The 26,611-nt window shown below is 40.2% G+C and overlaps 1 long non-coding RNA gene across 1 annotated transcript in view; it reads left to right on the top strand.

Moving 5' to 3' along the window:
- LOC116523669 overlaps positions 1 to 3,454 on the top strand; it is a 52,181-nt gene extending 48,727 nt beyond the window's left edge. The window contains exon 2 of the long non-coding RNA XR_004257098.1: positions 3,278 to 3,454. This is a non-coding gene — a long non-coding RNA (uncharacterized LOC116523669). The remainder of the gene's footprint in view (positions 1 to 3,277) is intronic.
- Positions 3,455 to 26,611: the final 23,157 nt, after the last annotated feature.

The raw sequence follows: 26,611 nt of genomic DNA, 5'->3' as shown, positions 1-26,611 counted from the left end.
CTTTGCTGAATGAAGGCAAAAAAGATGCAGAAAACTCATTGAAATTTAGTGGCAACCAAAATGTCATGGGAACTGTGCTATCTGGGGTACCACCTCTCCAGTGGTGGGTTTCAAAGATTGTTCGAACCTACTCTGTGGGTGTGGCCTCCTTTGTGGGAGTGGCCTGCCACCCATGTGACCGGATGGGAGTGGCTTGCCGCCCATGTGACCGGATATGAAGATGCCGACGACACTTGTCAGAACCACCTTAAATTACCTCACACACAGCACTGGCATGCATAAGAATAGGATGTAAACTTGTTTTTTAAAAGGCATCTTTGGTTTGCGTTAACACACGCAATGTTCTGATTGCACTACAAACGCAGTAGTCATCCTTACCTTTCACAGAGGCACTGAGTTTTATAAATAGGAGCATGATAGTGCAGAATAATCATATCCAAGGACCAGTGGTGGGTTTCAAAAAATGTTGGAACCTCTTCTGTAGGTGTGGCCTGCTTTCTGGGTCCACTGGTGGAACTTCTTCTAACCGGTTCGGTAGATTTGACGAACCGGTTCTACCGAATAGGTGCAAACTGGTAGGAACCCACCTCTGCATCTCTCCCTAGTGAAATTGGCCTGCCCTGTAAAATCTGATAGAGAAGACATGCTGAAAGGTGCTGTCAACTAGGGATCTACATCTGTTGAGTCCCAAGAGGCGTACTTTTGCCTCCAAAGTGCCTGCCTTGAAGTTAGATCAACTCCATCCAACTTTCACTTTGTTGCAGGGAATTGTCTGCACAACTCTGTCCTTGGAGGTAAACGCCCATCCTGGCATTTGAATATCTTTTCCAAGGTCTATCACAGTGATGGCAAACCAAGTGCCCAAAACCAGAATGCAATGGCCAGCTGGTCTTCCGATTTTTGGCAGATGCGGGCACGCTGGTCTCCGTGTGCGCCCGAGCGCTAAGACCAGTTGGCTGGCATGCATGCGTCCACCAGAAACCAGAAGACCAGTTGGTGATGGCCTGCATGCCCACAGAGAGGGCTCTGTGTACCAATTCTGGCACATATGCCATAGGTTTGCCATCAGAGGTCCTCTCAGTTCTGCCAAGTGCTAGTCGATAGCATATTTCTTGTGTCTATAATTCATCCTAAATGGGAAAAGCTATCCACCACTTCATTATTTTCATTGTCAGTTCTAAGGCTGGTTGCTGTGCCTGTTGCTAGTTTGGTCTTCTTTATATTTAAACTTAGTCCCATGTTCTGACACCCCCCCCCCCGAGACAAAGATACTTAAAGGATTTATTAACACACAGGCTAGACCTTGGCAGCAATCCAGCACAGACTAACTTTGGCAGCAATCCAGCCTGCCAAGCTAGCCACGATAGCTTCTCCAGCTCTTAGTAAATACGTTGATTCCTGCGACGAGCGTGTGGAAAGTCATTCCTTTTATAGTCTTGAGAGGAGCCTAATTACCACCAGCTGAGTCCAATTATCTCCTGTAACTGCGTAACTGTTCTTTACACCTATTAGCCCTCCGTTGCCGGGCATCCAGGACCAACTCCCTTGTCTCCTCCCCACTGCTCCAATGCATGACATCAGGTTCACACTCCCTTGTCTCCTCCCCACTACTCCAAGGCTCAGGCGCCTCCTAGTGGCCAACCAGCCTCTCTGCGCCCTGCTCGGAGTTGGAACCCTCTCCAGGGTCCTCTACATCCTCCAGAGCCGACTCATAGGGCCCCTCGCTGTCGGAGTCTGGTGGCAGCTCCAACGGCTCCTGCTGGGCCACAACAGTCCCATATTAGTGTTATGCAAATAAGCATAATAAGCAATAAATATAATTAGTGCCTCATAGTTTCATCTATATGTTATATATTATAAAATAGTGTAATATTTAGTCACAGCAGTCTATTGGATTGGTGTCACCCATCTTATCCAGGCATAACTCTAAGAAGGAGATTAGAAGTTACAGTTTTTCATCAAATCCAGACAGCTTGGTTAATTTTAAACATTTTGGTAATGAACCAGTGTCAGACCTGCTTTATAAGGCTTCATGTTTTTACAAGGACGTTTAAGTAAAACTGAATACTTGATTTGTGGGTGTGTGGCTATTCTAGACAAGGGAAGCTTGTTCTTTAGTGATATATAACATTGTTTATTGTATTCCAACATAACCAATACTGATTATAATGGCAAGGAATTTTATAGAAATAGACCTAGCTTTTCTCTTCGGACTTTTATAGAACGAGATGTAGGAATAACAAAACAGGTAAACTCTGAATAATTTGTTATATATGTTCAAGAGTTACAAAAAACTCTCAAGTGTAGAACAGGAGACCTGGAATAATAATAATAGTATCCCCAGGTCTATGGGTTATTTTACATTATGCATAGGTATTCTCTGCAAGGAGCATATCTCATAAATTTACATCTAAGGGATTCTTTAGAATACCCATGCAATTTAAAATAATATCCATATACTGGCTATGATTAGCTGAAGTTCAGTCCATTATGTGGATTGATTCAACAGGTTGGCGATAGAGTAGAAATTTGATGCTGAGGTCTGATTTATTGTGGTATATGGGGAAATTGATCTTATTCAATTATTCATGAACCTTCTGAACAACTATTTACTCAACAATCTTTATCAATAATTAAATCCGTTTCCTAAAGTTGACATACATGTGTGTTAGAGATGGAACTACTTTGTCACTAAATCATCATTTGTATGAAAATTCTGCAGGTTTATCTCCTTGAAACACACATTGTACGTGATGAAGGAATTGTTTAAGTGAAACGATTCCTTTATTTTGTGGGTTGTGATGAAGTTCGCTGATGAAAAGAAAGCTTTAGCCATTAAAACAAAAGTGTTTGTTTTTTTTACAATTTTATACAGGCTAAATAATATAAAGTACTTTTTCTACAGTTAAGAATTTATGGAATAAGGAAGAGGACCATTAAGGAACCTCCTTCTCTTAAAATATTTTAGTGTGGAACACATTAGTAATAGCCATTTAGCTCATATAGAGCCAAGGTGGCGCAGTGGTTAGAGTGCAGTACTGCAGGCCACTTCAGCTGACTGCTAGTTCAGCGGTTCAAATCTCACCGGCTCAGGGTTGACTCAGCCTTCCATCCTTCCGAGGTGGGTGAAATGAGGACCCGGATTGTTGTTGGGGGCGATATGCTGACTCTGTAAACCGCTTAGAGAGGGCTGAAAGCCCTATGAAGCGGTATATAAGTCTAACTGCTATATACCTATTGATTTGTTTTTTCTTATTCCTCTTTTTTTATATCACAGATTTTGACTACAAAGCTGGAAGGTGGATTATTTTTCCTGAAAACACAAAGACCATGGGAGCTTACCTGTAGAAATGGTTTGCGGCTTTAGTCAAGCTGGAGTTGACTAAATGAAAGTATGGGCTGTGCGTCAGCCAAGCATGTTTCTGCTGTACAAAACGAAGAGGAAGCTCAGAAGGGGAAAAACTACCAGAATGGAGATGTATTTGGTGGTGAGTTTTATTCATGTGGATCTCCTATTTTTCTTCACCCTTCTTACTTTCCTGCCTAACTATTTGTTCAGTGTTTCTCAACATTCAATTTCAAATGATTCGTTTTTGGAACGCAAGTGGTAAGCTGTGACCAGGGGGGCATTTGCCCAGGTTCGCCTGGTGCACCAGTTGCGTCCCTACCTGAACCGGGAGGCTCTCACAACAGTCACTCATGCCCTTGTGACCTCTAGGCTGGAGTACTGCAATGTGCTCTACATGGGGCAGCCCTTGAAGAGTATTCCGCAACTGCAGCTAGTCCAGAATGCGGCCGCGCGAGCGATCGTGGGTGCACCTCGTTTCACCCATATAACACCTATCCTCCGCGAGCTGCACTGGCTGCCTGTTGATCTCCAGGTACGCTTCAAGGTGCTAGTTGTCACCTACAAAGCCCTTCATGGTATTGGATCTGGGTACTTGAGAGACCGCCTACTGCCAATTACCTCCACTAGACCAATTAGATCCCACAGACTAGGCCTCCTCCGAGTTCCATCAGCCAGTCAATGTCGACTGGCAACCACGCGGAGGAGAGCCTTCTCTGTGACAGCTCCGACCCTATGGAACGAACTCCCTGTGGAGATTCGTACCCTCACCACCCTCCAGACCTTCCGCATAGCCCTTAAAACCTGGCTGTCCGGACAGGCCTGGGGCTAAAGACCTTAACCCTACCCGAATAGTATGAATGTTGTGCTTTTAACGATGTATTGTCCTATATGTAACTTGGTTTGTCCTCCCCTCCCCCTGAACTGTGAGCCGCCCTGAATCCCCCCAGGGAAAAGGGCGGCATACAAATGAAGTATCTTATCTTATCTTATCTTACTGATGAAAGAGGTAATCTCCCTGAAAATCTCTGCTGCTTTCTAGGTCCAGCTTCTTCTCATTACAATGTTTGTAAAAGTGTGTTCAACTATACGAACGGTATCTGCTGATACCTATTGTAACAACCTTTTTTTTTCTCTTTTGAGCTATTTCTAGTTATTTGCATTGGGACTTTTATTGCTTCTTTTGTTCCCATAAGCCCTTTGTCTTCTTGAGAAGTACTTTCAACTTTAATAAGATTTGTATGCCGCCCACTCCCTTGGGACTCTGGGCGGCTCACAACAAAGTAAGAACATTTTAAAAAAATTTAAAAATACAATTATTAAAATTAATACAACATCCATTCAATCAAGTGGGGCTGGATATTAATCAACAGCCCCAGGCCTGCCGGAACAGCCAGCTTGGTCGCTTTACGGAAGGCCGGGAGAATGGTGAGGGTCCGGATCTCTGCGGGTAGCTCATTCCATAAGGCCGGTGCAGCTACAGAGAAGGCCCTCCCTCGGGGAGCTGCCATCCAGCATTGTCCGGTCGACGGCACCTGGAGTAGGCCCAACCTGTGTGATCTTATTGGTCGTTGGGAGGTGAATGGCAGGAGGCAGTCTCTCAGGTAGCCAGGTCCAATACCATGTAGGGCTTTAAAAGTAACGACTAGCACCTTGAAGCGGGTCCGGAGACCAATGGGGAGTCAGTGCAGCTCGCGGAGGATAGGTGTAACATGGGTGTATCTAGGTACACTCATTATCGCTCGCGCGGCTGCATCCTGGACCAACTGTAGTCTTCGAACACTCCTCAAGTAGAATAATAATACAAAAATAAGAATATTCTTGTAAGTTTTCATATAATTTTCTAGATATTACTTTTTTTCCCTTTTAAAATGTATGTTATATTGGCCCAAAAGTTCGTGTGTGTGTGTATTGTTTTGTGATGCACAGTACAGAACATATGCATTCCTGATGATCTTGTTGAATTGCAAATATTTTAAGATATATTTTCAGTGAAATCGTTGAAGTTGATAATCTTTCTCAAAGTTAAATGAAAAAGGGGTAAATGTTACAAATAGGGATTAATGATTTATTCTACATTAATAAACACATATTTTCAAAGTCTCAGTAGATATTCTTGTTTAGAGATACTTGACAGGATTCCTGTCACCCACTGAAGGGAAAGAATGGTGACTGATACATTACTCTATGGATTGAAATATTACTGTAACTGCTACCTAGCGACTATTACTAAGAGTAATTTCAACAAATACATAGCATAAGGGATATTAAACTAAAATTGGTCACAAATAGCAGTATCAAAAGCCTGGGAAATATGAAGCAACGAGGGGAAATTCTGATCCAGGAACATACATATGTGCAGGGCCGGATTTAGATGAAAAGAGGCCCTAGGCTATTCCACTTATGAGGCCCTTTCACCTCCCATTTTTAAGTTTGTAAATGACACGAGAGACAATAAAATACATCATTACTGTGATATATATCAATATATATCAATATATATAGCTGGCCTCCCGACGGAGGGCGGCTCTGCTCTGCGGCAAAGGCAGCGAGGCCAGCCGCCTCCCCTGCTGCGCTCAGCTGCCCGGCTCGGCCCCCTCGCCCTCACCTGCCTGGCCGCTGGTGGGCTCCGCGTCGACAGGACGGCTACTACTGGGAGCAGCCGCGCCTCTCGCCCGACCGCCGGTGCCGGGAACGTGGGCGGGCTCCCCAACTGCCGCAGCGCTGGGATGATCTTAACCAATACATTTTTATGTTTGTTTATTAGTCATATGCGTAGAATTTCTCCTTATTTTCGGTTCAGTGTTTTAGTGTTCACTGTTTTTAGAATAGTGTAATTTTAATTTTGCTAACAATTTGAATGTAGGCCCCTCTTGATCTTGAGGCCCTAGGCTGAAGCCTAGTTAGCCTATAGGAAAATCCGGCCCTGCCTATGTGATACTTCTTGTTAGAACCATTTACTTAGAAATAAATAAACAAACACTTCTGCTGATGTCCATCACATTTCTACTGGCTGTAAGGTTATTAAGAGCTAGAGCTGCAATTCAGCTTCAAATGTATCTCTCCAGATGTCGGAGAACATATTAGATACTCAATAATGGCAGGAAATATAACCAGGAAAAATTACTTTTTCAATATTATCTGCCCAGTGTATTGTACAGCTTTTTCCTTAACCTTTAATGCTCTCTGTGACTTTGAGTGAAAGGTATAAAAGTATTTATTTTACAGATCCAAAAATCCCCTGGAGAAACCTAAGATGCTAGCAGTACATATTTCTTCAGTGTCCTTTCTACGACAAGCTGAGTCTTAATTTGATGACCTCACTTTCCGACAGAGGTTCAGCCTGTTTGAGAATAATCCCATTTGCTTTTTATTTTTAGATGGAGACCTTACCATCTTTAGGATAGATGCAAAAAAAAATTTCAGCTGTCCCTGTTTTATGCAGAAAATTGGCCTCCTATTTTAGACCTCATGAACATGTATTTTAACACATTCTATGCTGTTTTATGTTTTCTGCTGTGCCTCATTTGTTCCTGGCCACAAAACGATATACACTTTTAACAGTTTTGTCTTTAACGTGTTACCATCTCAGCACTTTAATCATAAAGTAGTTTTTAAATTTAGTTTTAAATATTTAGATTTTTTTTTGTATTCTATTTTTGGCTGTAGCGTTTAGAAAACCGCTGTATTTATTTCTGTTGATCTAGAATTTTTTTTTATCTTAACTTGAGCTTTGTAACTTCTTATAGAAACTATATAAATACTTATTAGTCACACTAATAAGGTGCTATCACACTCCTGATGCTTTAGGTTTAAGACCTAATAAACAGTGGGAACAAATTTGTGAATTGCTGGATCGCTGAAAAGTAAACAAGGAAGCAACACCGTGTACAATAAATACTCTTATCTCTCCTTGTCTTATGAAAATGCTAGCGTTCCTGGAAGTACACTTTGCAGCAGGATAGGAAAATGGGGAAAACAGAGTTTGCTTTCCTTTATTTTCTGCATGTTCTTCCCATCTTTCTTTAATATTGACTTAGTTTAACAATTACCAATGTTTTCCTGTGACAGATAATTCTTAATTTATGACTGCAATCGGATTGGAATTTTGGTTCTCGGTCTGGCTGATCATGAGTTGAAGCGCCCATATTACTAGGCCTGATTTTATTATCCTTTATGGAGATTGTTAAGTGAATGATGTGGTGATAAATGCAAGCCCCATTCTCTCAAATAGATTTATTTTTCCCAGAAACCAACCAACAAACCAACAATGACAGACAGTGATTTTAAAAATCATTGTAAACGGATCATTTTGCTGCGGGATGCTGCAACAGCCATAAATGTGACCTTTCTGAAATATGGTCATGTGATTCCCAGGAGAGGATACGGCAGCAGAATTTTATGATGTCCAGAAGTGTTTTATGGGCCATATAGCTGTTGTAACTTGAAATGGTTATTAAATTACTGGTCATAAATTGAGGACCTCTTGTATAGATATCTGTTGTGGCCCAGCAGGAGCCGTTGGAGCTGCCACCAGACTCCGACAGCGAGGGGCCCTATGAGTCGGCTCTGGAGGATGTGGAGGACCCTGGACAGGGTTCCGACTCTGAGCAGGGCGCAGAGAGGCTGGTTGGACACCAGGAGGCGCCTGAGCCTTGGACCAGTGGGGAGGAGACAAGGGAGTGTGTTCCTGACCTCAGCAGTTGAGTTGTTCCTGGATGTCCGGCACCGAAGAGCTAATAGGCATCAGGAACAGTTGCACATGTACAGGAGATAATTGCACTCAGCTGGTGGTCATTAGGCTCCTCTCCAGACTATAAAAGGACTGCTTGTGCACATGCCCCTCTTGCAGAAGTCAACGCAGGAATTAATGTCGAAGAACATTATTGTGAGCTTGGCAGGCCTTATCTGTGCTGGATTGCTGCCCAAGCTTGTCTGTGCCGGTTTGCTGCCAAGGACCTGTCTGTCTGTTAATTAAATGCCGTAAGTTATCTTTGGCTCGGAATGTGTGTCGGTGTGGGACGAGGGAGGTCAGAACAGATATCACTATATTGCATCAAATATTGAGGGTACCTTATAAGCCAGGACTTAGAAAATTCACACTTACAGGATTTTAATGACCAAAAAGCCTTACGAGTTCATCAAATATTGCACAATGTTAGTAATTTCTACTCACCTATTCAGTATTCTATATTTGGACAAAGGTGGGGAAAAAATAGAAATATGTCAAATAAATCTGCTGAATCTGTCACCTATTGATTTAGGACAACACTCCTTTAACTTCCCCTAAACTTTAATGATGAGATTATTTCTCCTGTTTGATAGAAGCCACGAAGAGTTGAGAGAAAAATGTACTCACCTTTGTCTGTTGCTAGCTTTTATTTATGTTGAACAATAATGTAATAAGTGGCTTTCTCCTCCAGGGCAATAGTATATTGCCAGATAAGCACCACTTAGCGTTATTATCTCCATAAACCAGGAACATCTTACTGAGTGTGTGTATATAACTCAATACTTAATGTTTCAGTGTGTATACTTATTGACTGGATCAGGTTCACTGGCAGAGCAATTCTAGTAGGGAAGTTGTAAGATCCAAAGCTAGAGAGTCTCTTATTCAAACCCTTGCTGGGTTAATGCTGGCAGGAAAGATAAAAGGGTGGATTTCTATGGAGATTTTCAGTCATCCAGGTCATGGTCAGAGGTGGGTTCCTACCAGTTCACACCTATTCGGTAGAACCGGTTCGTCAAATCTACCGAACCGGTTAGAAGAGGTTCCACCAGTGGACCCGGAAAGCAGGCCACACCTACAGAAGAGCTTCCAAATTTTTTTGAAACCCACCACTGGTGGGTGTGTAATGTCCCGCAGTCTTTCTCTTGGCAATGCCCCATAGATTCTCTAGAGGTTCAGGTCAGTGGCCAATCAAGCACAGTAATCCCACAGTCATTGAACCAAGTTCTGGTGCTTTTGGCAGTGTGGGCAGGTGCCAAGTCCTGCTGGAAAATGAAGTCAGCATCCCCATAAAGCTCATCTGCGGAAGGAAGCATGAAGTGCTCCAAAATCTCCCAGCTGCGTTGACCCAGGACTTAATGAAGCACACTGGACTTCGAGCATCTTGCAGTGTGTGCCTCTCCATTCTTCCTCCATACTCTGGGTCCTTCGTTTCCAAATGAGATGCAAAAGTTGCTCTCATCAGAAAAGAGGACTTTGGACCACTGAGCAACAGACCAGGTCTGTTTTTCTTTAGCGCAAGTAAGACACTTCTGACATTGTTTGCTGCTCAGGAGCGGCTTGACAAGAGGAATACGACATTTGAAGCCCATGTCCAGGATCCGTCTGTGTGTGGTGGCTCTGGATGCACTGACTCCAGCCTCAGTCCACTCCTTGTGAAAGTCCCCAACACTTTTGAATGGCCTTTTCCTGACAATCCTCTCCAGGTGCGGTCATCCCTGCTGCTTGTGCACCTTTTTCTTCCACACTTTTCCCTTCCACATAGTTTTCTATTAATGTGCTTTGATACAGCACTTTGGGAACATCCAACTTCTTTTGCAATTACCTTTTGAGGCTTTCCCTCCTTATGGAGGGTGTCAATGATGGTTTCCTGCACATCTGTCAGGTCAGCAATCTTTCCCATGGTTGTGATTCCTACTGAACCAGACTGAGAGACCATTTAAAGGCTCAGGAACCCTTTGCAGGTGTTATGGCTTAATTAGCTGATTAGAGTGGGACACTTTGAGCCTAGAATAGTGCACCTTTGCACAATATTCTAATTTTCTGAGATTGTGGATTTTGGGTTTTCATGATCTGTAAGCCATAATCATCACAATTATGACAAATCACGGCTTGAACTATCTTGCTTTGCATGTAATGAGTCTTATCTCATATATTAGTTTCACCCTTTAAGTTGCATTACTGAAATAAATGAACTTTTGCACGATTATTCTATTTTTTTGAGTTTCACCTGTATTTAAATCTGGGTAGCTTTCTTTTTTTTTTTTTTTAACAGAACTTTTTTATTTTTCTTTAAAAAAAAAACACAAATATGTCATCATTTGTCAATCATTAAAACATTGAAGTACAATTTTTTTTTGTGTGTGTACCCCTCCCTCCCTCCACCCCCCCCACCCCCCCTCCTCCTTCCCCCCCGCCGACTTCCCAGAACCCGTACACGGTATAGAATTTTAACTAACACAGTCTAAAATCTATTGAGAAAAAAGAAATAAAGAAATTAATGACATTCTAGATTGACCTTAGCTTCTTCTTACTGAACTAACTTTAAACAATTTAAATCATTTCTGATCTTAAGCATAGGCTAACTGGAATTTCTTAGTCCCGTATTTATTTTGTATATAGTCAATCCATTTTTTCCAGTCTCGTTTATATCTCTCATTTGAATGATCTTTGAGATATGCCGATATTTTAGCCATTTCAGCTAAGTTTGTTACTTTCAATGTCCATTCTTGAATTGTAGGCAAGTCTTCCTTCTTCCAATATTGCGCCACCAACAGTCTTGCTGCAGTTATCAGGTGCAGAGTCAAATTGGTCTCTACCACTGTAAAGTCAGTACATATACCTAGTAAAAATAACTGAGGACTAAACTTTATCCTTCTTTTAAAAACATTTTGCATGACCCACCATATTTTTATCCAAAATGCTTTAACCTTTTGGCAGGTCCACCATATATGATAATATGTAGCATCGAGAGAACCACATCTCCAACATTTAGGCTGTACATTCGGATACATAGAAGCCAACTTTTTAGGATCTAAATGCCATCTATAGAACATCTTGTAAAAATTTTCTCTCAGATTTTGAGCTTGTGTAAATTTCACATTTCTTACCCAGATTCTTTCCCATGTATCCAACATTATTGGTTCCTCAATATTTTGAGCCCATTTTATCATACAATCTTTAACTAATTCTGTTTCCGAATCCATCTGTATTAATACATTATATATCCTCTTTATATGCATTAAGCTTTGATCTCTTATTTGTTTAAACAAATTATCCTCAACTTGAATAAAACCAATTTTTTGATCTATTTTCCACCTAGCCTGTAATTGCCCATACTGGAACCATGTTTGAACTACCTTCTCCTCTTTTAATACCTCTAAAGATTTTAATTGTAATACCCCCCTTTCCGAGGTAAGAAGCTGTCTGTAGGTAATTCTGTCCTGTTTTTGTGCTGTATTCATATTTTCAATTGCGTGTCTAGGAATTGCCCACATGGGTATCTTGTCATTTAATTTATATTGATATTTCTTCCAGACCCGCAATAAAGCATTTCTTAAAATATGACTTTTAAAGTTCTTATCCAATTTTTTGTTGAATAACAGGTAAGCATGCCAACCAAATACCAGATCGTGTCCCTCAATGTTCAATATTCTATCATTGGTTAAGTGAATCCAGTCACTAATTACAGATAATACCACTGCATCATAATATATTTTTAAATTAGGTAGTTTCAATCCTCCTCTCTCACGTACATCTTGCATTATTTTCATCTTTACCCTCGGCTTCTTTCCTGCCCACACAAATTTGTTGATACCCTTCTGCCATTCTAAAAGGTTCGCATCTTTTTTAAGTATAGGTAACATTTGGAAGAGAAATAAAAATTTTGGTAAAATGTTCATTTTCACTGCCGCTATCCTACCCAGCAAAGATAAGTGCAATTTCTCCCATTTTTTCATCTCTGTCTGTATGCTATGCCAAAGTGGTTCATAATTATGCTTATATAATTTCCCATTTGAAGTTAAAATGTTAACTCCAAGATATTTAACTTTTTTAACTACCTCACATCCTAGCATCACTCCTAATTCTTCCTTTTGTTTAGTATTCATATTTATAGCTAATATTTTGGTTTTTCCTAAGTTTATTTTAAAGCCCGACACTTGACCATATTGATTAATCATATTCATTAAAACCATACTAGATTCCTGCGGTTGTTCCAATATTATGACCAAATCATCCGCAAAAGCGCGGACTCTATATTCTTGCTGCCTAATCTTGATCCCTTTTAAACCATCCAAGCCCCGTATTTTATTCAACAATACTTCCAAAGTTATAATAAACAATAATGGGGACAAAGGACAGCCCTGTCTTGTACCTTTTCCAATTTGAAAAGAGTCTGTTAGACTTCCATTGACTATAATTTGTGCTGTTTGCTGTTGGTATATTGCTTTAATTGACTGTAGAAAATTATCTCCTATCTGCATTTTTTGCAGTATCTTCAACAGAAATTGCCAGTTAACTCGATCAAAGGCCTTCTCAGCATCCAAAAATATAAACGCAGCAGGGATCTGGTTGTTCTTTCCCAAATATTCTAATGCATTAATAATTAATCTAACATTACTTTTCATCTGTCTCCCTTGTATAAAACCTGTTTGGTCCGTATGTATCAATTGTTGAATGACCAACATTAACCTATTTGCTAATATTTTAGTAAAAATTTTATAATCTACATTCAGTAATGAAATAGGTCTATAATTTTTGGGTTGAGTAGTATCTTGTTCTTCTTTGGGTATCAAAGATATAAACGCTGTCTTCCAAGATGGAGGGACTTTACCTTCCGTTTGAATCATATTAAATAATTCTCTAAGAGGTTCTACCATTTCTAACTGTAAGTTTTTATAGTAAACCGCTGTCAAGCCATCTGTACCTGGTGCTTTCCCTAACTTTAATTGCTTAATTACCTGCAGGATTTCCCCCGAGGTTATTGGTTGATTCAATTTTTGCCTGTGTTCTTCTCTAACTGAAGGTATTTTCTCTTTGTCTAAATATTTGTCTATGTCTAAACCATTAATTTTATCCCCTTTATACAGTTCTGTAAAAAATTCCCAGAAAGCCTTTTGAATCTCTTCCTGTTGAAACACCTCCTTCCCTCTGTAAAACAGTTTAGATATATTTCGAGTTTTCCTTTTTTTCCTAATCTGATAAGCTAACCATCTGCCAGGTTTGTTTGCATTACAAAAAGTATTGTGTTTTGCATATAATAGATTAGTAGCCACCTGGTCAGAGATCAACATGTCAAATTGAGATTTTAATATGTTAATAGCTTCCTTAACCTTTGTATCGTCTGGGTTCATTGTTAACTCCAGCTCTTTTCTCTTAATTTCCTCTTCCAATTCTGTTCGTTTTAACCCTTGCTTATTTCTATGTGTTTTATTTATATTCATCAAAACTCCTCTCATATACGCTTTGCTTGCGTCCCATACAAATTCCATAGATGTACCCTTATTCATATTCAAAACAAAATATTCAGATAGTAATTTTTTACAATCATTAATATACTTTTCATATCTAAATAAGTTTTCATTCAATCTCCAAGACCTTCTTGCCTGCACTACCCTTCCCAACTCCATCCAAACTGGATTATGGTCAGAAAGGACCCTAACTGCAATCTTTGTTTTCTTGACCCTAGAAAGCAAATCGTTAGTGGTTAGGATAAAATCAATCCTTGAAAGGGATTGATGCCTGTCCGAGAAGAAAGTGAAGTCATATTCCTCTGCATTTCTTTCTCGCCAAATATCTCTTAATTCAAAATCATCCATAATGTCAAAGAAAGATTTGGGTAACTTTGCTCGCATCTTGGTATTTAGGCGGGAAATCTTCTTATCTCTCTTAGTGTCTATCACTCCATTCCAGTCACCCAATAGTATACAGGAACTATAGTCCCACTGTACTAATTTAGCATGAAGATTTCTATAGAATCTATCTTGCTGTTGATTGGGAGCATAAATTCCCAAAAGTAATGTCTTTTTCCCTTCTAAGATTAAGTCTAAAGCAATATATCTTCCGAAGGGATCTGCTTCTATTAATTCAGCTTTCATATATTTTCTTAAGTATACAACTATACCATTCTTCTTTTCCATAGCAGAAGCTGCAAAATGTTGACCAAGTTTTGAGTTGATCAAATATTTTTGATCAGTTGACTTGATATGAGTTTCTTGCAAACAAATTACATCGTTCTTAAACTGTTTGAGATAATGAAATATTTTCTTCCTCTTCTGTGGAGAGTTCAGTCCATTGACATTCCATGTTAAAATCTTAGTTGTCATTTTTGGTTGGTTGAAGCATTTTTAGAGCTTCCTGCACGGCCTGTTTAACCTTAGGTCTAGCTCCTCCCATTGCTTCCAGATTTGTTGTTGTAGATCCTTGATCGATGGCCGATGATTGTTGATGCTGTTGCTTTTTAGCTTGTTTCTCCATACGTCTAGTAGTCATGCGGCTAGGTCTTGGTTCCATAGCACCTTGCGCTTCTAGAGAAGAAAGATGCTCCATCTTGTCTGATGGTTGTGAAGTTTGCTGTCTATCCTGTCTTTCTTGTGGTCTTTCTCTGGGTCCAGATGGTGCAGGGTGTCCGGCCTTCAATATATTATAATAAAAATCTCGGGCTTTCCATACAGAGTTGAGGCGGTACCTTTGCTTATCAAATGTAAATATGATGCCAAATGGTGCATCCCATCTATACTGTATCTGACGATTTCTGAGTTCTTCGACCAAAAAAGCGTAGTCTCTCCTGGCTCTTAACATTGGAGGTGGTATCTCTTTCAAAACAACCAGGTCTTGACCGCCAATTTGAAGCTTAGTGTTATAAGATGCTTGCAGTACCATATTTCTAAACTCTCTTGTAGTAAAATATATAACGATGTCTCGAGGAAGCTGCTTCTGCTTTGCCAGCCAGGAGTTGACGCGGTAAGCTTTGTCAATTTGCCAGCCTTGATTGGTCCCTGGTCTTCCCATCAGGCGGTCAAAAGCTTCCGATAGGATCTGTTTCAGGTTCTCCTGTTTCTCCTCACGCAGCCCCCTTACTCTTAATGCGAACTCCATTTGTCGGTACTGTATCATAATAATTTCTTTTTCAGCATTTTCCACTTTTTGTTCCACCACCTCTGTTTTCAATGTCAAGTTAGCATTGGCATCATTAAGAACCTCTAGAGTATCTTCCACTCCAGAAATATGTTCTGTTAATACAGTTACAAGACTCAGCATGTCGTCTCTAATTTTATCAATCTTAGCATCAAATTTCTCATACAACTCCTGTTTAAGTCCTTTTATTTCACTTTTAATTTCACTTTTAATTTCTTCTTTCATTTCTTTTATTTCCTCTTTTCTCTCCTCTCTATTATCTCTAAATTTATCTTCCATTTTAATTGTCTGTGCATTAAGAGCCTCACTTAGATTACTCAGAAAAAATTCTTTCGTTAACACATCCCCAGCAGGGGGCGTAGGAAGCGGAGGCTGCAGCTTTGTGCCAGGCACTGAGGATGTGCCCCTGGAAGTAGAGGGTGACGACTTCAAGTTAATATTTGGTTTTGAGGCCATTTCAAAATTTATCTGCCTGCAGTTAATAAAACTCTATTGCCTAAATATGCAGCTTTAAAAAAAGAGGCTTTTATTTTGAAGTTTAAGGCTTGGCAAAACTTTCAGTGAGAAAACATTGTAACAAGACCATTCAGCAGATTCATCACCATTTAACTTCCAAATAAGCAAGGTTAATAAAGGAGTAAAATTCTTCTATTGTGAAACCAAAACAAATGATAAGCAATCTCTTTTGTTTTGAATTCTTTTGAGGATTTGCATTGTCTAGCAAAAAGTGTTCGTTATTACCGGAGAAACCAGGCTGCTCGGCGCCATTTTAGAAGCCTCTGAGTAAATAATTTTTCGGAGGAGAAAAAGAAAAGAAGCTAAAATGTTGATAAGCAATTAATGTCCACAGTGAACGGATCCAGCTCGTGATAAGAATAAATCAAACAAAACTTTGATCAGAGTGGGAGAGACCTACTTTGTCCTGCACAAGGCAGTTTGAAGTTCCCAGCACGGACAGCCGTTCTGCCTTGGGCTAGCCCCCCTTTCCTTGCAAGCACAAAGGCTGCAAAAATCGAAGAGCATTTGCCAGCAAAACAGTTTCTTCTTTCCTTCTTGCCTGAAGGATAAGAAAACCTGATAAGACGTCAGATGGAAGATCCTCTAAACAGGTACGTAGCCAGGAATTCGGAGGCAGCTGATTTTTTGCTGCTTCCACCAGTAGGCTCCTCCCAGGAAGTCTCAAATCTGGGTAGCTTTCTGAAAGGTGAAACCTGTATAAAGTTTTGTTTTTAAGCATCAGAAATCTTTGAAATCAGTTTGCAATTTTCCATGAAAGATAAGAGTTTTTAAGTCTACAAAGAATTCTATATTACTCTATAAGGTTTTTGATGAACAAATAAAATAGAAAACAGACTGCGAATACTTCTGGTGGTAATTGGGGGCAGTGAGGTAGAAGTATCTTTTATTTTTATGTATGGAAATGGATAAAGTTCAGTTTCTCTCAAGTGGAATTTGTAAATTCTAAGTATTTCATCTATTTAAAACCATTCAATCTTGGGCCTTGCAAATATACTGCAAAAATTATTTAAAAATGTGAATATATCTCCATAAAGATAGTGTTAATGCATAGACTGATATTTTTCTCTGAAGTAGCACTTACAGCAATTGAGTCTGAAAAGTGCCACTTATATATATTTCAGTTGAATAAATAATTGATTCTATTTCTCACATAATAATTCATTAATTGTGATTAAGAGATGTTGGATAACCTTGACCTAGAAAAGCATAGTCATATTTATAATTCCAGTGAGTTAATCTTATATTTTCCAAACTATTGAACTTTCCCTCTGAAATTCCCAGTTTGTACTGCCACTCATTCTAATTGACATCTCTGACCAGAAGCTAAACATCTCTGACCAGGAACTAAAAATATTCTGTAGCCTTGGCATGCATGTCTATCTTATTTTTAATCCAATCGTCTATTTAATTGTTTGGAATTAATATCTAACTCTATTTAAATTAGCAATATTTATATTTAACCTCTTTCTAACTCTTGTTCACAAACTTTTTGGTGTCCTGCTGGAGCATCATGGTTGATATCTGATTCATAAAAATTCTAAGGTGTCTGGAATAATCAGATAGGAATCAAGCAAAATCAGGCATAGGCATACTTCTTGAAAGAAAACATACTCATTCTGAAAAATTGAGAATATTGTTTGAAATGCGTTGCATTTCACATTCTATTAAAGTCACATTCTGGCTTTAATTAAAATATATATATTTTTTTATTAGTTTGGGCAACATTGGACAAAGCGTAATTATTGCTTTATTAACCTCAGCTATCTTCTAACAAAGGGAGTTTACCCTTGGGAAAAAAAATCTTTGGGTACAACATAATGCAACAACAGACTTTTGTATGTTTGAAATTAAGCAAGAGATTTCTGTCTCTGAAAAATGTTCAAATTCTCTTTGTATAGCAATCAATTTTATTTAACCATCAAATCATTTCAGTTAAAACCACATCAGTGGTGGGTTTCAAAAATTGTTCGAACCTACTCTGTGGGTGTGGCCTCCTTTGTGGGAGTGGCTTGCCACCCATGTGACCGGATGGGAGTGGCTTGCCACCCATGTGACTGGATATGAAGATGCCGACGACACTTGTCAGAACCACCTTAAATTACCTCTCACACTGCACTGGCATGCATAAGAACATGATGTAAACTTTGTTTTTTAAAAGGCATCTTTGGTTTGCGTTAAAACAACTTCAACACACGCAATGTTCTGATTGCACCACAAATGCAGTAGTTATCCTCACCTTTCACAGAGGCACTGAGTTTTATAAATATGAGCATGATAGTGTAGAATAATCATGTCCAAGGACCAGTGGTGGGTTTCAAAAAATTTCAGAACCTCTTCTGTACGTGTGGCCTGCTTTCCGGGTCCACTGGTGGAACCTCGTCTAACCGGTTTGGTAGATTTGACGAACCGGTTCTACCGAACTGGCGCGAACTGGTAGAAGCCCACCTCTGAACCACATTGTTCCGTTGAAGCAGATCCAAACAGTGCAAGACATGAACATGGAAGAATGTTGTCAGCAGAAAACAAATAAATTAAATGTCTCATTCCTTTTCCTTTCAAAAATTAGTGAAATTCTTTTTTTTCCTAAAGATGTTCTAAGACAGTGATGACTAACCTCTTTGTTGTTGTGTGCCGAAAGCACGCAGGTGCATGTGTGACAGTGCCCCCACGCACCCATAATGCAATACATGCACGACCAGCCCCTTGGTCCCCACACCCCTGCACATGCATGTGTGACCTCCCTGGCAACCCTGTACATGCGCACATGACCCCCCTGCACTCCCCCATACCCCCACATGCATGTGACCCCCCCGCACCTCAACTTTAGCCTCCTGGCATCAACAACGGGTTGCGGGGGGCATGCCACATGGCTGATCAAGATCCCCTCCTTCTGATAAAAGAGACTGCTGGTGCCACGCCCTGGTTGCAGAAGTCAACGTTCTCGCTCTTGTTCTCGAGAGAAGCCAACTTGGATAAGTGGCTTGATAAGAGAAGCCGGGTTTGCATTGTGGTGTGGGTTATAGGACTTTCTGCCAGAGCTATTATCTTTGTTTATTTGGGCTTGCAGCCAACAAGAGCTTGGACTGATTAAAACATTCTTTTGTACGTCTGTTTGGCTTTCGTTCCTGGACGGAGAAGGGGGGGGTCAGAACAGTCATCCTGAGGAAACAAAGTAAAAAAACCTGAAACCCTTTATCATACCCACCTTAATCCAAGACATGGAGAAAGGGCCAGGATTTTAGGGTTCAGTTGAAAGGGTGTAAAATAGAGGCCAACACAAACCTCTTTTTTCCATTGCACTTTTAAGCTCTGTTCTTTTTCACATGTGTTGGCTCCAGAAGCCAACACCATGAATTAATTGAATTGAATTGAATTTTATTATTTGTATGCCGCCCTTCTCCGGGAGGGACAGGGTGGCGAACAACTCAAGAGGGGAAAAGGGGAACATAGAACAGAATACAAGTAATTAAAATAGGCAAGAATCACACAACCACACAAGTCGAGAGGGGAGGGGAACTCATCAACCCCAGGCCTGCCGGCAAAGCCAGGTTTTGACGGCTTTTCAGAAGGCCTGGAGAGAGGTGAGGGTCCGAATCTCTGCGGGGAGTTCGTTCCAGAGGGCCCTCCCCCGGGTAGTAGCCAGGTGGCATTGGCTGGTAGACGGAACCCGGAGGAGGCCAACCCTGTGCGATCTAATGGGTCTTTGGGAGGTAATTGGCAGCAGGCGGTCTCTCAAGTACCCAGGTCCAATACCATGTAGGGCTTTATAAGTTACGACTAGCACTTTGAAGCGTATCCGGAGACTGATCGGTAGCCAGTGCAGCTCGCGGAGGATAGGTGTAACGTGGGTGTACCGAGGTGCACCCACAATTGCTCGCGCGGCGGCATTCTGGACGAGTTGAAGTCTCCGAATGCTCTTCAAGGGCTGCCCCATGTAGACAGGCATTTTGTCATTATTCTAAATCATGGAACAATGGTATTTCTATTTACCTGCATAAATAATAACAGTATTATTTATGTTGTGGTTTGTTTCACATTAGACTTAGACTTGTACTGGCATAAAAAAAGAGGAAGCGTGAAATGATAAACACCTAAATATAGGATGCTCAATATTTAGGGGGATTGTTTGCCAAAGGGTGCTATAATTGTGTAGCGCAGCTTCTTTGCCTTTGGTAAAGTTTGTAAAATGCTTGGCTAAATATAGACAGCAAAAAAGCTAATGTTGTATCACATCTTTCATTATTTTGTACATGACTAATATGTCAATGCGTGCAACCATGTGTGCTGCTTTCCATAAATAAGAATTAATGATGTAACACTAACGTTGCATTTATTTGGCACTAATAAAAACAGTGCAAGTGGCTACACGAAGCGTGTATTTCAATTTCAGATATCAAGCAAAATATTCCCATATGTTATTTCCAGTTTCGCAACATAAGTTGTTTGCTGTCTTGCTGTAGAAGGGGAATTATTGATGCTTTAAAACCAAAGAAAGAAATTGTCATTAAAGATGCCAGTTGATCACAGAACCTCGATGTATTTACCATCAGTGGATCAGCAAAGTATTATTCGTAAAACTAGTATTAGTATTAGTATTTATTAAACTTGTATGCCACCCTACTCCCAGGGGGACTCAGGGCGGCGAACGAACACATGGGGAAGGGGCAATACAAAAACGAACAAGACAAGCAGAATACAGAGACAGATTAAAAATACAACAAATGCGGCAATTCAAGTGGGGCCGGGAACTCATCAGCCCCAGGCCTGCCGGAACAGCCAGGTCTTGACGGCTATGCGGAAAGCCTGAAGGGTGGTGAGGGTCCGAATCTCCACGGGGAGATCGTTCCAGAGGACCAGAGCAGCCACAGAGAAGGCCCTCCCCCGAGGGGTCGACAGTCGACATTGGCCAGCTGATGGTATTCGGAGGAGGCCTAGTCTGTGTGATCTTATAGGTCGTAGGGAGGTAATTGGCAGGAGGCGTTCTCTCAAGTACCCAGGTCTGTTTTAAACCGTGACCCGTCAAAACCGCGCTCGACTAAACTGCGCCCGATTAAACCGTGTGGCTGACATCATCAACAGGGTGACAACAGCCAGCGCGGAGGAAGAAGGGCGCTTTAAATAGTGCTTTGAAAGCAAGCCGATTCAACTTAAGGTAAGGGTTAGGTTTAGGGTTAGCTTTAGGGTTAGCTTTAGGGTTAGGTTTAGGATTAGGGTTAGATTTAGGGTTAGGTTAAGGGTTAGGATTAGGTTTAGGGTTAGGTTTAGGATTAGGTTTAGGGGGGCTAGGTTTAGGGGTTAATTTTAGGTTTAGGGTTTACAGCGTGCTTCTGTCTCCGCGCTGTTGTCGCCCTTTTGATGACATCAGCGACGCAGTTTAGTCGGACACGGTTTAGTCGAACACGGTTTTGTGGTGGAACCGTTTTAAACTGATTTTAAAAGATTTTTTTCTGTTGTGTAGTTCACAGGATCTCCACATTGTGAAACATCTCTGAAAGTTTGTCTGTATACATCTGGACCAGAAATATCTGACTGTTGAAAGTCTGAATTGGTGAAAACTGTGTTTCATTCAGATGCGCTTAATCTGATTTGTGAGGTGTGGTTTTTCATTATTTTTCATTGGATGCATCTCATAAGAATACCTCTTTGTGTTGGAGCTGCATCTCGTGTTGCTTAATTTATCAGTTTTTTTTCTGTACTTCGTAATTGATTCAGTAGTACTCGGTGATGTACTCATTTATCACTAAGACTGATATTAATGGATGTCATGCTACTTCATTATGTTGCTATGGTAGCATTGTATGGTGGAATTTTTTTTTTTTGTCTCCACATGGAATTCTTTAGTTATTTGTGTAAAAATAATTTTATTATGGGTAAATGTGGTTATTTCTCTAAAGGCTCATTGTTACTTATTTACATTTATTTTATCTTTCTGTCATGTTGCGTTTCAATTTTAATTTTTTTAAAAATTGTTTCATTAAAAAAGTGAAGATGGCTTTGAATTGAATATGCAGGTGGCGGTATTTTTCCCCCCAATTATTTATTATTATTATTATTATTATTATTATTATTATTATTTTGTTTGTTTCAAAAGTTTTATTTCTTTTAAGGCAAACATTTCATCATTCCTCAATCAGTAAGACATCGAAGAACAATTTCTTGTATATCAAAATAATTCTAGTTTACCACCAAATTCTTGTCTAGCCTAATATATACCCCTCCCCCCTCCACCCTCCCCCCAACCCCCCTCCTCCTCCCCCCCGACTTCCCAGAACCCATACACGGTATGGATTTCTAACAAACACAGTCTAAAATCTATTGAGGAAAAAAAAAAGAAATAAAAAAAAATTAATAACATTCTACATTGACCTTAGCTTCTTCTTGCTGAACCAACTTTAAACAATTTAAATCATTTCTGATCTTAAGCATAGGCTAACTGGAATTTCTCGGTCCCATATTTATTTTGTATATAGTCAATCCACATCCTTCAGAGCCGATATCGTCATGTTTATTCATACCTCCCGCCTACCAGACATCTAGAAACCAGCCCTAGTCAACAAATGAACCTACCCACCACCCAGGTTGTTACAATACAAAAGAACAATGGACACACAGCCAGCACCTCAGCCACACAGGATGATACGAAACAGCCGACCAATCTACAAACATCAACTCCATCTACCAATCAGGATGCAACTACACAGCCAATCAACCCACTTACAGCAACAAAGCCAGCACTCCACACACACCCCCATCAAGATTTATAGAAAGACGACAGCTCCGACCACGCCTTACTCGCACAAGCACGTAGCCAGCCTGAAGATGGCGAGTGGGACCTTGCAAAAACATTGCCAAGACAATCTCAATCTTACACAGGAAAAGACCCGAATACAACAAGACCAAAAAGAACCCAGAGGACTCCAAAGCCCACATGGTTACTGATTGTATTCTGAAGTTACATACGGGTCATACAGAAGTAGAATAAATTATAGCTTCATCAAAAGAAAGCAGAATCTGATAATAACATGAGTTGGCCTCATTATGGGTTGGCCTCTACATTCTGTTCTTATAATGAGGCTCCAAGTCCATCCATTCTATTGAGATTACACCTTCTGACATAAATAATGCCCTTTATTGTACCAATGTATTGACTCCCTTCACACACCACAGAATAAAGCAACAACCTGATTGTTGTTATCAGGACTATTAAGCGATTTCAGTTTTATGGTTCTGTTTATCGTGCACTTTAGAATCATGTATGAAAAGGATAAAACATTATTATTTGTACTCCTCACTTTCTATAATCAGTGAAGCATATGCTGATTTATTTTTTGATATTCTTTGGCTTTCTCACTTACCCAACGTGCATCAGCAATATGGTAAATTCTTGGCCTTTTCTAAAAACCAGTTGAACGTCTTTTTCTATATAGAATTCTAATCTGCACTGGATGAACCTGAACATGATTTTGCTAGCACTGCAAATGAAATTAAGGAGTGCAATCCAGATTCCCAGGAGGCAGGGAGTGCATTCCAGAGGAACCAAAAACGCAGTGAAGCTTAGAACATTTGAGTGGGAAGAACGGAGTCAGAACAGCTCCTCCCTAGGAATTCTCAGAGTATATATTAAATGGTGTAAATCATTTTCTTTAGTTCAGTTCTCTCCATGGGTGGGATCCTACCACTTTAATAACCGGTTCTCTGAGCCCTCGCTTGCTAGTGGAAGTGAACCAGTTTGCTCCCAGCTGATCTTCAGAGCTATCGGTTTCCCTAAACCTCTGGTTCTCTCCCTCTCCCGCTCTCTCTCTCTCTCTCTTTCTCTCTCTCCCTCCGTCCCTCCCTCCCCCTCTCTCCCTCTCCCTCCCTCCCTCCTCCCCTCCCTCTCCCTCCCTCCCTTCCTGTAATGTAGTGTAGTATGTATGCATAAAATATTTTATTCAATTTTCAATTTTCACATTCCATTTGCAATCATTTATACACAGGGTATTTACTATAAGAAAAGAAGAAAAAAAAAAAAAAAGAAAAAAGGAATAAAGCGAACAAATAAAAAGGAAACACAACTCATCATTCACAACCCCACCTGACCCTTGCATCCTCCATACACCCCATCTACCCCCTCCAACTTTCCTTTCTCCCTCTAACACTCCCCTCCTACTTCCCTTACCCCCTCAAACCTTCCTTCTCCCCTTACTCCCCAGACACCCTCCTTACATTCCCCTTACTCCTTACATTCCCCTTACTCCTTCCTTACTCCTCCCTCTTCCTTCCCTCTACCTCCCTCCTTGGTGTATGCCTTTATTCGAGTGTTGTTTGATCTAATAAAAGTAAAGTGGACCAAGGGAGAAAATAATAATAATAATAATAATGAAAAAAAAAAAAGGAACCACCGTGTATAAATACATTCTTGTTCTTATTAAGACTATGTTAACCCCCCCCACCCCACCCCCCACAATCCCCATCCCTAATCCTCCCGGCTTCCCAGGGCCCACACCTGGCACTACCTTCTATCTAAAATATCTTGTATACATATGGGTTAAAAAATAAAAGTAATATATGAAAAAGGAAAAAAAAAGAAACCACTCTTTGTGTTGATCTCAGCCCCCCATCTTTATCTATGCTTAAATAGTATAAATCATTCTATCTATATTTTATTCTCGTCTCTTACTTCTTTGCTATTTACCCCGATCTTCTGTAGATTCTCCCGTTCCCTTCCTGAATCTCATGATCCCTTCCAATAAGATTTAAGCAGCATGGTTCATGCCATATATTCAAATATATCTTTACAGACAAGTAATCAAACTTTCCCTTCTAGTAAAATTTAAACAACGTAAATGATCTTTCTTTACCCCTTTTTCAAACAGTAATTCAAAATAATCTAACCAGATTTCCCCTTCTTAGTAAAGTTAAGCAGCGTAGATCAGATATTACTTTACACAGGGATCAATTTCTATCTTAAGATAATTCCAACCGACTTCCCCTTCTAATAGGATTTAAATAACTTAGTTCATTCCACATGCATTTTACCCTCATCCCCCACTTGTCTGATATTTACCACTATCAAATTTATGCTAACATTTGTTTAAAATATAGTTCAAAGCGATTTGTAGCATGAATCATTCCACATATTCCAATAATACTTTCAGCAAGAGTCAGTTAACCTTCTATTTTAAGGTAGTCCCTTCTAACAAAGTTAAACAACATAAATCATTCCGCATTCTTTTAACAGTTATCTTAAGATAATCCCAAGCGGCTTCCTGTTCTAATAAGCTTTAAACAACATAAATTTTACCCTCTTCCCTTGCTTGTCTGATATTTACCACAAATAACGTAGTTCATTCCACATGCATTTTACCCTCATCTCTTGCTTGTCTAATATTTACCACTATCAAATTTATACTAGCGTTTATTTAAAAAGTAACTCAGGACTATAACAACCACCTTTCCCTTCAAGTAAAAATTAAATAGCATGGATCATATTCAAATCTGATGTTTACCACTATCAAATTTATGCTAACGTTAATTTAAAATCTAGCTCAAAGTAGTTTCACCCAGCTTTTCCTTCTGATGAAAATTAGTCCGCTTTTTCTACCGGAGAGAGGTCTCAAACCCCCATTCAGTCCTCAAGCATTTTAAAATGTCTAAATTCTCGATCTCCGTTTTTCTGCTTCTCCGAGGGAGGAGGGGCTACCCCCTCCATCTTGCAACCACAAGGCCAGCCGCTCGGCTTCTCCTTCCGCTTGTCTCTCCACTCTTCCAAACGCGTCAGGAAGTCCCGCCTTCAGAATCCTACAATAGAAATCTTGAGCCTCCGAAACAGAGTTGAGACGAAACCTTTGATTCTCAAATGTAACCGTGATACCGGCAGGGGCCTCCCATCTGTATCGAATCTGTTGGCTCCTAAGCTCCTTAGTTAAAAAGGCGTAATCCCTTCTTTCTTTCAGCATCTGAGAAGGAATATCTTTAAAAACAATCAGATTTTGGCCGTCAACTCGGAGACTATTATTATGAAGCTTTTGCACAATTGCATTTCTAGATTCTTTTGTAGAGAAATGTATAATTATGTCCCTTGGGAGCTGTCGCTGTTCCGCTATCAATGAGTTCTGGCGATAGATTTTCCGAATCTGCCAATCAAAGTTAAGTCCCGGGCTTCCCAGCGCATGGCTGAAGGCTTCAGCAAAGGTCTGTTTTAAATTCTCTTGCTCCTTTTCACGGAATCCTCTGACTCTTATAGAAGATGCCTTCCTATTAAAATTTAACATCATAAGCTGTTTCTCATTGTCTCTAATTTTCTGTTGTAAAATTTGAATATTGGTAGTCAAATTAAAGTTAGCCTTCTCCAGACTTTCCAATTTGTTCTCTATTTCAGCAGAGTAATCTGACAGAGCAGACACAGCTGCAAACGTATTCGCCTTCATTTGATTAACTTTAGATTTTAAATCATCATATAATTCCAATACAAATTCCCTAATTTCTTTCTTAAAAGCGTTAAGCATTTTAAGGAGATATTCCTGTGTTAAAAGTTCCCCAGCAGAAGGCATAGGAGACAAAGGCTGTGTTTCCAATGAAGATTCTTTAAATTCTTTTGTAGCAAGACGCTTCCTTGACTTGGGTGGCATAATAAATAAGCAAGTAAGCAGAGCTTCGCTCCCCTCTATTTCCAAAGAAGAAAAATTTAAGGAGCAGTCTGCAGGAAGATAACACCGGCTAGGTACATCAATCATCCACGGAGAGAAATCGCCATTTTGAGGTCTGTTTAGACAAAGAAGCCTCTAAGACGAATGGTGCTGGTATTTACGATAGTAATAAAAACATAAATCTCACAGGGGTGGAACCCGCCCGTATCAATTCTAGCTTGAAAAAACTTTGTCTTGTCCTGGGGGGGGGCT

Source organism: Thamnophis elegans, unplaced genomic scaffold (genome assembly GCF_009769535.1).
Source record: "Thamnophis elegans isolate rThaEle1 unplaced genomic scaffold, rThaEle1.pri scaffold_88_arrow_ctg1, whole genome shotgun sequence".
Classification (NCBI taxonomy): domain Eukaryota; kingdom Metazoa; phylum Chordata; class Lepidosauria; order Squamata; family Colubridae; genus Thamnophis; species Thamnophis elegans.
The sequence above is the reverse complement of the archived record's forward strand: the minus strand, read 5'-3'. Positions and strand labels throughout refer to the sequence as shown.